The following is an 11284-nucleotide window of genomic DNA, read 5'->3' as shown; positions in this document are numbered from 1 at the left end:
ATGAAACCCCCAGGCCTTAGAGGAAACCCATGCAAGCACAGGGAGAACATGCAAACCTCAAACAGGAAAGCTGGTTGCTGTATTCTATCCCATGACCTCAGAACTGTGCCGTGGCACGCTAACTACTCATCTGCCCGGCTGCCCTGCTATGAAACCCCCAGGCCTTAGAGGAAACCCATGCAAGCACAGGGAGAACATGCAAACCTCAAACAGGAAAGCTGGTTGCTGGATTCCATCCCATGATCTCAGAACTGTGCCGTGGCACGCTAACTACTCATCTGCTGTGCTGCCCTGGTATGAAACCCCCAGGCCTTAGAGGAAACCCATGCAAGCACAGGGAGAACATGCAAACCTCAAACAGGAAAGCTGGTTGCTGGATTCTATCCCATGACCTCAGAACTGTGCCGTGGCACGCTAACTACTCATCCGCCGTGCTGCCCTAGTATGAAACCCCCAGGCCTTAGAGGAAACCCATGCAAGCGCAGGGAGAACATGCAAACCTCAAACAGGAAAGCTGGTTGCTGGAATCTATCCCATGACCTCAGAACTGTGCCGGGGCACGCTAACTACTCATCCGCCGTGCTGCCCTAGTATGAAACCCCCAGGCCTTAGAGGAAACCCATGCAAGCGCAGGGAGAACATGCAAACCTCAAACAGGAAAGCTGGTTACTGGATTCTATCTTTATGTTTTTTAAGACGTGTACGACATACAAGAAAATCTGTACGGAAAAACGCAAATTTGTCAATTATGGGTACCATCCGGTATACACCGACTATGACCAAACGGCGAATCAATCAAGTCAAACGAGTTCGCCGCGGTAGCCTCTATCTCGGTAGCGTTTTTTTTCGTTTCAAACGAAGCTAGGGGTTCGATGCTACTGTGCGCATGCATCTGCCGCCTTAGTTTTCATGTGGTAGTTATGTAGTGAAAGGAAGTCCGTCTCTTTTTAGAGAATCGTTTTTTTCGGCTCAATCCATTAAAGAGAGCCGGCTCTCAAATGGCTCACTTTCTTTGATGCTTTATATTACGAATCATTACTGTTGTATAAAGAAGTTAAGAATAAAAGTATAAAAGGAAAAAATGAAAAAAGACATGTTAAACTACATAAATAAAAACGTTTGAAAAAAAAAAATATGGTGTAATATTATTTTGTATTTTGTCAGGGAAAAGGAGCCGTGGAGGTTGACAGGTATGCGTACAGAGAAACATTTTACGACGCATTTTTTTTAAATGTTTGGCCATTAGTAGTTGCTCTGTGCATAGTAGTTTGCATATGCAAACTGGAGCTGATGCTGGCGGTGAGCAGTCCCTGGTGGTAGCCTCAGGGACTGCTCATGATTTATTGGAAAAAAAAAACTTGTTTGGGTGTGCTTGTATAAAGACGTACTATTGTATTTTATTCCTCCACGTGTTCCGGCAACGGATCCAGACCAGGCGAGCCGAGCGACGAGTGTACGAATGAACGAGCTGACAAATGGAGATGATTCATCACCGTTACACACGGAGCGGGCGCTTCATGACGGCCCGCAAATTAGTCTCAGCCTATTCATTTGCAAACATGCTGCCAATCTTCCCATCCACGAGCGGTAATTGCGGCTGATTTATTTCGCTCGGCAAGGCGGACAATCTGGCGCCAAAGATCTCGTGATCCCATTTTGAATGCTCCGGTTCTCAATTTTTTTTTTCTTTTTCATGTCAACCGTCAAAGAAATTCCATGCCAAATGGATCTTAGACGACCACACCCGTCCATGACAGCCAGGGTTGGGTAGGGTTACTTTAACTTGATTACTTTCAATGACTTTTGGATTACTCCCATACCAAATATGCTAATAAAAGACAAAAGAAACTAAATAGGAATAAAATGATGACTCACAACACGTGGTAAGCTTTCTCTCCTGGCTTTGATCTCTGGCAAAACTAACATAAAATGCGACAGAAACAAAATAAAAAGAAATCCAAACAGCTTGCCAACATCATTTTTGCCGTTCCATGTATTCCGTTACTCCCCAAGCCTGCACAAAATTTAGTCATTTTATTCCTATTTAGTTTCTTTTGTCTTTTATTAGCATATTTGGTATTGGAGTAATCCAAAAGTCATTGAAAGTAATCCAGTTAAAGTAACCCTACCCAACCCTGATGGCAGCCTAGATAGAATGGATCTTTGACGTCTTTTGAAGAAGAAAGGCTTTTAAGTTTATTATACCAAAGCAAAGCCATCAACATTATAAAATACTCTTCTCACCTCTGCCACCACCTCTTTGACCTGTTGCCCTCTGGATGGCGCTAAAGGTCCCTGAAAACCAGGACCGACAGGCTCGGAGCCAGTTTCTTCCCCAGGGCTATTACCACCCTCAACAAGCACAGAAAACTGAAACTATTTATCGTAATTGGGAATTTTTTATCAAGGTTGCCAAGGCGCCCAATTGGCCCCGCCCGTGATGCGCCAGTTGCGGCTCGTTGACGGATTGTCTTTCCGTCTATTTAAGCTGAGTGCTCTCACTCCTCCTTTGTCAGTCCGTCAACGAACCTATGCCCCGCAAGACGTGGGTTCTGACTCGGTCCTGTTTCCTATCGGTACCATCTCACCACCATCCACTCTGACAAAGGTCTACTTATTCACGTCCCTCTTTTTAAACAATGTGTTTGCAACTCATTTTCCAAACATAACTCAATCAATTTCTTACCACCCTCATTTCTTACTGGTACTCCATATCTACCACATTTTCACATCACTTTCCACCCTTATTTCGCACTTGCCACACAGTCAGACAAATCCTTTCAGAACTCCTCTCTCTCCTCAGCCCTTCTTTCTGAACCAGGTCCTTATGCACTTATAAGCATCCATACTTCTACACCCCACTTTAACCTCACCCACATCAATCTGGAATATATCTTTCCACTCCACCATTTTTTCCTTTGCTTTCTCACTCACAACCACAGCCACTACTTCTCTAGCATGACCACCCGTAACTTCAGACTTTCTACTATACATACCTTCAAGCTGTGATTCACCCTTTCCTTTCATCTTTGTTTCACTCAAGGCTAACACATCGACCTTCCTTTTAGTCATCATCCTTCTGATCTCCTCTTTCTACCACCCAGTCGCTTTACTTCCACATGAGGCTCTTTAACTCCACCCGGCAGAGTAAAGGCCCACATTAAACCACACCACCTACATTGGATATTACCGAATCTTACTGCATTATGTGTTCTGTGTAGCACTATTTAGTTACTCTATATAACATGCTAAAGTGGGCATTTGCACGTCACACTGGGTATCTGTATATTGTATTCTTTTGGCTTTATTATTGTATTGTTCTCAGCTCAGGGATGCTGCTGGAAATGTGAATTTCCCTTAGGGGATGAATAAAGTATCTATCTATCCTCTCACATTTAGTGACCCTATAACTAGGGTTTGCGAGACCTCTTGGTTTCCCGCCCTCCTTTATTTTTCTTTCTGTCTCTTAGGGAGTAGAGAGGAGTAGAGAGGAGTAGAGAGGAGTAGAGAGGAGTAGAGAGGAGTAGAGAGGAGTAGAGAGGAGTGGAGAGGAGTGGAGAGGAGTGGAGAGGAGTGGAGAGGAGTGGAGAGGAGTGGAGAGGAGTGGAGAGGAGTGGAGAGGAGTGGAGAGGAGTGGAGAGGAGTGGAGAGGAGTGGAGAGGAGTGGAGAGGAGTGGAGAGGAGTGGAGAGGAGTGGAGAGGAGTGGAGAGGAGTGGAGAGGAGTGGAGAGGAGTGGAGAGGAGAGGAGTGGAGAGGAGTGGAGAGGAGTGGAGAGGAGTGGAGTGGAGAGGAGTGGAGAGGAGAGGAGAGGAGTGGAGAGGAGTGGAGTGGAGTGGAGTGGAGTGGAGAGGAGAGGAGAGGAGAGGAGAGGAGAGGAGAGGAGAGGAGAGGAGAGGAGAGGAGAGGAGAGGAGAGGAGAGGAGAGGAGAGGAGAGGAGAGGAGAGGAGAGGAGAGGAGAGGAGAGGAGAGGAGATGATCACCAGTCCCCTCACTCCCCCCACTTTAGTCACCTCTTACGACACGCAGTGGACCAGGGAGGGCAAAAGAGTACACCCCAGATGGGACTCGAACCCACAATCCCTGGCTTAGGAGGCCAGTGCCTTATCCATTAGGCCACTGGGGCTTGGCAAACTACACACCAGTTGTATATAAAATTCCAGTCGCCCTACAAAAAAAATGCTTGCGTGTTCAAGGACATACTATTACTCCAACTATGTTATTTTCTCAATATTACATTTCATTTTTGGAACTCTTATCCTCTAACTTCAGGTTTATGATTGTTGAATGGCCCCTAGAGGGAAGCAGTTAATGTCATTTTTTGGGGAATAAGCAAAAAATGCAACACATATTTTAAAATGCCGAAAAACAAATGGACTGCATCATCTTTTCTTCCAATATAAAGACAAAATCAGTATTTTTTTCCACTTGGCCCAACAATATTTGAATCAAAAAAAATCCCTGTGTCACAGTTGCCATTGCCCTCACTTGGGCCCGCCCATTTGGCACCAGCTGCTGCTCATTGCCTGATTGGTCTCCCTCCTATTTAAAGTCAGTGCTCTCATTCACTCCTTGTCAGTCCGTCAATGAACCTCTGCACTTGCAAGAAGTGTATTTTGACTCTGTCCGGTATCCTGCTTGTGTATGCAGTATCCTGTATTGATCCCGTCTGTCTCGTCCTGCCCGGTATCTTGCTCCAGTCTCCGGTATTGATCCCATCTGTCTCATTCTGTCCGGTGTCTTGCTGAACTATCCGGTATCGATCCCGTCCGTCTCGTCCTGTCCAGTATCTTGCTCCAGTATCTGGTATCGATCGCATCTGTCTCGTCCTGTCTGGTATCTTCCTCTAGTCTCCAGTATCCAGTATCGATTCCATCTGTCCTGCCCTGCCCGGTATATTGCTCGTGTATCCAGTATCGATCCCGTCTGTCCAGTCCTGTCCAGTATCTTGGTCCAGTATCCAGTTCCCGGTATCAATCCGTCTGTCTCGTCCTGTCCGGTATCTTGCTCCAGTCTCCAGTATCCGGTATCGATCCCGTCTGTCTCGTCCTGTCCGGTATTTTGCTCCACTATCCGGTATCGATCCCGTCTGTCTCGTCCTGTCCGGTATCTTGCTCCAGTCTCCAGTATCCGATATTGATTTCGTCTGTCCTATCCGATATCTTACTCCAGTACCTGGTATCGATTCAGTCTGTCCTGCCCTGTCCGGTATATTGCTCGTGTTTCCAGTATCCCGTATCGATCCCATCTGTGCGTTTTTTTGCTCGTGTAACCAGTATCCGGTATCGATCCCGTCCGTCCCGTCCTGTCCGGTATCTTGCTGCTGTTTCCAGTATCAATCCCATCTGTCCTCTCCGGTTTCGATCTCGTCTGCCTTTGGCTTCCTGTTTTCCCGCGCCTGACTTCTTTGTCTCACTTCTCCTGCCCAGCGATCACCGAATCACTGCCGTTTGTGTTCACGCGCATGACTGCTCCGTTCCCGTAAGATAAAGCTTGTGTGAAAACGCGTTTGGGTCCTCTGTCTGTTCGGGTTCTGACAACCTGTCCCTGCTTTATAATCTGGTGTGCCTCATAGTCCAAAAAATATGGTGTTTTTATACCGTATTGTGTATCACAAAAGCAGCTCATTGTGAGCGAAAAATGTATGTGCACTGATTGGTAAAGTATTTGTATGTTTTTTAGAATTTCTATTCGGTTATCAATTTGAAACTCTTTGACATTTGACTGACCTTTGAGTTCGATTTCACCCCAAAAATGTCCACACTAATTCCATTCAAATGTAAAAGCTACACCGTACAAATGTATAATTGCAATTACTCGCCCGGCACCGCTCGCCAAATTTATTCCTCATTATGGAAACTGTAATGTCAACACCATCAATACGCATCAAGGCCTGAGTGACATTTACGCTTTATAAATGTCTTCCCCGTCCGTGAGCCCGTAGATTTATAACCTGCGTATGCGAGAGCCCGACATTTAAAATAAAACAAACAAACGTGTCTTTGATTACATCGAATGGCGCCGTTTGTTGCAATTGGAGTGACGGTTTGGAATTAACGCTGTGATAAAGAAGCAATTAAAAGTGGCCATCGCCGGTAAGTGGTCCGAAACAATCAAAGCCCCAAGCCAAATGTCAGATTAATTTGGGATATTAATCTCTGGCTGATATGAGAGTCAAGGAAGATGCAGATTTGGTATTTCCAGGAGGCCTCCAGTTACCGCGGGGAGAAAAACGGACCCACTCCTCTGAATGACTCCTCTTTCTCACCGTGGCCCTGTGAGGCGATTCTTTTTATTAGAAGAAGTCAAGCAGTTGTAAAAACATACCATGATGAGTTTCCTGTACCCTTCAAAATAAAGACTGAAAGTATGCGTGTTTTTAAACAGAATCATATAAAAGAGTAGAAAAATAGAGAACAGAGAATAAAAAACAGTATGAAAGCAAGTATATTCCATCAGAGCCATTTGTAACGCGAGTAACTGAGAAAATTACAAAAAACTAAATGTAAGATACCTTACACACAACACACATACAGTAATCCCTCGCTTTTCGCGGTTAATGGGGACCAAGACCAGCCGCGAAAACTGAAAATCCGCGAAGTAGCGGCGCCCCTTCAAAAATGCTTAAAAAAACGTATACAGGTATACAGTAAATGAAAATGAAATGAACAGCATTTATATAGCGCTTTTCAAGTCAATGACTTCCCAAAGCGCTTTACAATGTACTCCACATTTCCCAATAGCGGCCTTGCAACCATGTAAGGCGCTAATCTGCTTATTGGGGGTATTAGGGGTTCAGTGTCTTACCCAAGGACACTTCGACATTTAATACCGACGAGCCGGGGATTCGAACTGGGATCCCTTGATCCCAAGACGAGCGCTCTACCTCCTGAGCTACTGCCGCCCTACACTACCCCCGTATACAGTACACCATATAGAATACGGGTAGAGAGAGAGAGAGTAAAATTCATCTTAGAACAAAAAAAAACAAAAAAAACTGTAAAATATGTTGTATGTACACAGAATAGGACTGCGGCGAACCCACTACGAACCACTGTGTATGATTGTATTAATCGCTCTCAACCACATGCAGCCATCGCAGTTCATTTCGCTTGTTAACACTACCGGTTACATATTGAAAATAAAAACAGTGAAAATGTGATATTTGATGAGTGTTTGTGAAGCGTTTTGGGAAACAACAATTAAAAAAATGGTCTGTGTTCATTTTAATGAAAGTGAAAGAGCTACCTTCTGACAATAACAACACACTTTAGGTAGCGGCATCGAACGGCTTTTACAACAAATACAGGACACCACACACAATTACCTGTGTGTAGGTCGTACAAACAACCGCTCGCTTTTGGTACAATAAAGTCAAACTTGAGATGAAATGTGACAGAAGAGAATACACTTACGTCGCGTCGCCGAGTTCCTCCTTGATAAACTGAGCGGCACATAAGAAGGGGGTGAGGTGGGAGGAGTTGAAGGAGGGGCGGGGGCTGAGCGAAGCGGCAATGACTAAGCATTGTGTCAGGGCCTCCCCCTCCCCCTCACAATAAGAGTGTCCACACCGTGTCCTCAGTTGACATAAGCTCGCGCTCAATGGCGTCAAGTCAATAAATGCTTTTATTGAGAAGGTAAGGTATATTTTAATATAGATATTCTATCTATCTATCTATCTATCTATCTATCTATCTATCTATCTATCTATCTATCTATCTATCTATCTATCTATCTATCTATCTATCTATCTATCTATCTATCTATCTATCTATCTATCTATCTATCTATCTATCTATCTATCTATCTATCTATCTATCTCTCTATCTCTCTATCTCTCTATGCCCCCCCACAAGACGTGACGTTTACCACAAGTTTTATTGAAAGAGAGAGGAAGGGCTGCGCCCACGATCCGGTGTTCACTGGGCGCGGGAAGCAAGTCGCTCTCGTACTCGGATTGTGATCCGAACGCAGAAGTGGATCTTCCGTAGCGAGCGATGGTGGTGTCAGGGGCGGAAAACTGGTCGTTAGTTGGGGACTGGGAGAGCAAGACGTGGTCGGGGTCGGAAACGAGTTGTAAGCCGGGACGGGAGAGCAGACATGGTCGGGATCAAAAACGGGTCGAAGCCAGGGGACAGACGAGAGCAAAAAACATGTGGGAGTTAGGGTCAAAATAGGCTTGCCTAGTGTTAACTGAGGTTTGCAGACAGACTGACACCAGGGGATTGACAGGACTGCGTTTAAGGCCCGGTCACACAGCCTTTCACGGGCGTATCGCGGCTGAATCAAGGCCAGAAATTTCTGCCCGTAAAGCAGACGCTGTTGGACGCTTTGAGATCACGATAAATACGCGATACAGCCGTGCTTTACACGCGGTAAGAAATTCACACGCGAAAAAGTTTTGCGCTGCTCAAAAATTTAGACCACGGGTAACCGCGGGCGGCACAGCGATGCAGCCGCGGTTACCCGCGATAAGGAGGAAACCGGAGTGCCCGGAGGAAACACGGGGAGAACATACAAACTCCGCACAGGAAGTCTGGAGCTGGATTTGAACCCATGCAGGAGGTTCCCAAGACATGAACTGTGCCGCACATGCACTAACCACTGTGCCGCCGTGCTGCCTCCCCTCCTCATCGTCTCATCTCATCTCATTAGCTGCACCGCTTATCCTCAGTAGGGTCGCGGGGGTGCTGGAGCCCATCCCAGCAATCATCTGGCAGTGGGCCGGGGACACCCTGAACTGGTTGCCAGCCAATCGCAGGGCACACGGGGACAGACAACTCACTCGCTCATTCGCACCTAGGGACAATTTTGACCGGCCAATCCACCTGAAATGCATGTCTTTGGAATGTGGGAGTAAACCGGAGTGCCCGGAGGAAACCCATGCAAGCACGGGGAGAACATACAAACTCCGCACAGAAAGTCTGGAGCTGGATTTGAACCCATGCAGGAGGTTCCCAAGACATGAACTGTGCCGCACATGCGCTAACCACTGTGTTCCGCCGTGCTGCCTCCCCTGCTCAACGTATTCCCCAAAAAGAATATTGTACAGTAGGCCAACAATGTGTGCTAGTGGGTGGGATCACATGATACCAGTTTTAATATTACCGCATTGGCTCCCTAGGTGTGTAAGGATTGTTTTTAAAGTATTTTAACTAGTTTTAAAGTTTCTTATATACATTCTTTTTAATGTTTTTATCCAGCACTTTCGGTGTCTGAAAAATGATATTTGTCTGCTTTAAGTGAGCCTCAAATTTCTCGATATCATCACACAAAATTCATCACAGTTCTTTATTTTATAACCTCCTTTACGGACCTGCCTTCCAGACTTAAATTTTCCATCCCGCCGCCGTTTGCTTTCAGTGCAGCTGCCTTTCCGGAACAGCTGAAAAATAGATGCCGGGAAGTGGGCGGGTGGGAATGAGAGTGAAGGAGATGAATACGATTTGTTATGGCCTATAGACGAAAAAATACAAGAAGAAACTTTATAGATCGGCAGAGAGTTCACTGGGTTTGTCTCTTTCTCTATTTGCTTTAAGTTTTATTTATTTATATTCAAAGGTTTTCGAATCCACTGTACGTGGTATGCATTTCATTAACGCATCCAATGGCTAAAACGTTCATAGTCGTCAATGGCAGTGAACGAGTCAGTGCCAAAAATGGTTTTGGATGTCAATGATTTAATCCCTCCAATTCCTCAAGGACTAAGGCTAGTGCAGTGTACAGTGTACCCCCGGGATACGGTGTCCATGCCTTAGGACACTTTCACTGTACAGTAGAGGATTTCGGAGCAGGACGTATATCGGCCCCGCCCCAAAACATACACAAAGGAGCAGAGAGAATTGAAATGAGAAGGGACACGTTGTTTATTTCATCCAAACATTCAGCTGTGTTCCAAAGTTGTCCGGGGGAGGTCCGACTGCCGTAGTTAACACATGTCTGACAGGTAGGACCTAAACCACGAAAAAAAATCACATTGTTTGATTTTTAAAGAATTTTTTTTCAATTTAGAGTGAAAAATAAGCATTTGGTCACATACAAACAAGCAAGATTCCTGGCTGTCAAAGAGGTCTAACTTCTTGCAGACAATAAAAAATGATGAAAAATAAAGATTATCCGAAACGCACGCATGATAAACTTGACGAAAGATGCGATGATGACACAAGCCAGGAGATGGCAGCAGAGTTCCAGATTCCGTACAGCACCTTAAAAGACACTGAACATGTCAACGATTTGTAACACTAGTTAGACAAAGAAATCATAATGCCGGTGAGCTATTTTCAAGACCGGTCCAGGTTCTCCATAGGGTTAGGAATTATTTATTAAAAAATGTAGGGTTTACCAAATTGTTCGAATTAGTTATCTGACTCCATTAACCATCATAACCTTCATTCACCTAACAATGCATGTTCGTTTCTTTTTGCGAAAAGATGGACAAGAGACCGGCATTTCCACACGGGGGCAGATTTAATTTCTTAAATAATAAACTAAGTGAATTCCATCGAATTAGCCGAAATAGCCGAATTATTGTCGCTCGTTTCTCCGTCGAGCCTCTCCTCTCGGTCTCTCTCGATCTTCTCCGATCTTCTGAAGTTTTTTTTAAATTCTTCTCTCGACCCACGTCTCTCCCAAGGTGGCGTGCCGGCTCCTCCCATGGGCGGGACAGGAACACCCATGTGGGCTCCACCTCGTCTCTTCGATGTCTGGACCCCGAGCGATTATCAAATCAGTGCCTGGCCTCCTGCGTCTGGCCTTCTCCGTCAGAGTCATGTAATCTACAAAACTAAACAAAACATTCGCATTCGGAATGGCGTGACCTGTCATTGAACTTAAGCCTTCTCTATGAGAAATCTTCATTGCATTCAAGAAATTTAACTTGTATAAAATCTTTTATAGTAAAATGTATAAAATCCTTCAATAGGGAGGGTCTGCCTGGTTCCCAGGGGCACAAGTTCCAGACTAGGATATTTACTCTATTGTGAAGTTTTGAATACCATCACATTACTTAATGTAGTCGAGTTTTATAATACAGTGGAACCTCGGTTTTCGAACGCCTCTCAGTTCGAACAAATCGGAGTCCGACCAAAAATTTCGAGAAATTCTTGCTTCGCTGTTCGGTCAAAATAATCGGAGTTCGAACGCCGGTAATGCGTGAGTGCGTACGCTAGGGTGCGATGCTGAGCGGCGTACGGGTGTAGATCGCTCTTTTCCTGACCAACTGTTATCGCGTGCGGACGTGCTTCGTTTTGCTTTCGCTTCTAATATAGGTGTACGAAGTGTTTTAG

General features: G+C 45.3%; 1 non-coding gene across 1 annotated transcript; it reads right to left on the bottom strand.

Annotated features, from left to right (window-relative positions):
* Nucleotides 1–4052: 4052 nt before the first annotated feature.
* trnar-ccu (transfer RNA arginine (anticodon CCU)) lies at nucleotides 4053–4125 on the bottom strand. Its single transcript has one exon. It is a non-coding gene; the product is annotated as a tRNA-Arg (tRNA).
* Between the last annotated feature and the right edge of the window lie 7159 nt (nucleotides 4126–11284).

The sequence above is a fragment of the Urocampus carinirostris genome, chromosome 10 (genome assembly GCF_059441175.1).
Source record: "Urocampus carinirostris isolate Australia breed hairy pipefish chromosome 10, RoL_Ucar_1.0, whole genome shotgun sequence".
NCBI classification, from domain to species: Eukaryota; Metazoa; Chordata; class Actinopteri; order Syngnathiformes; family Syngnathidae; genus Urocampus; species Urocampus carinirostris.
This window is presented reverse-complemented; position numbering and strand designations above follow the sequence as displayed.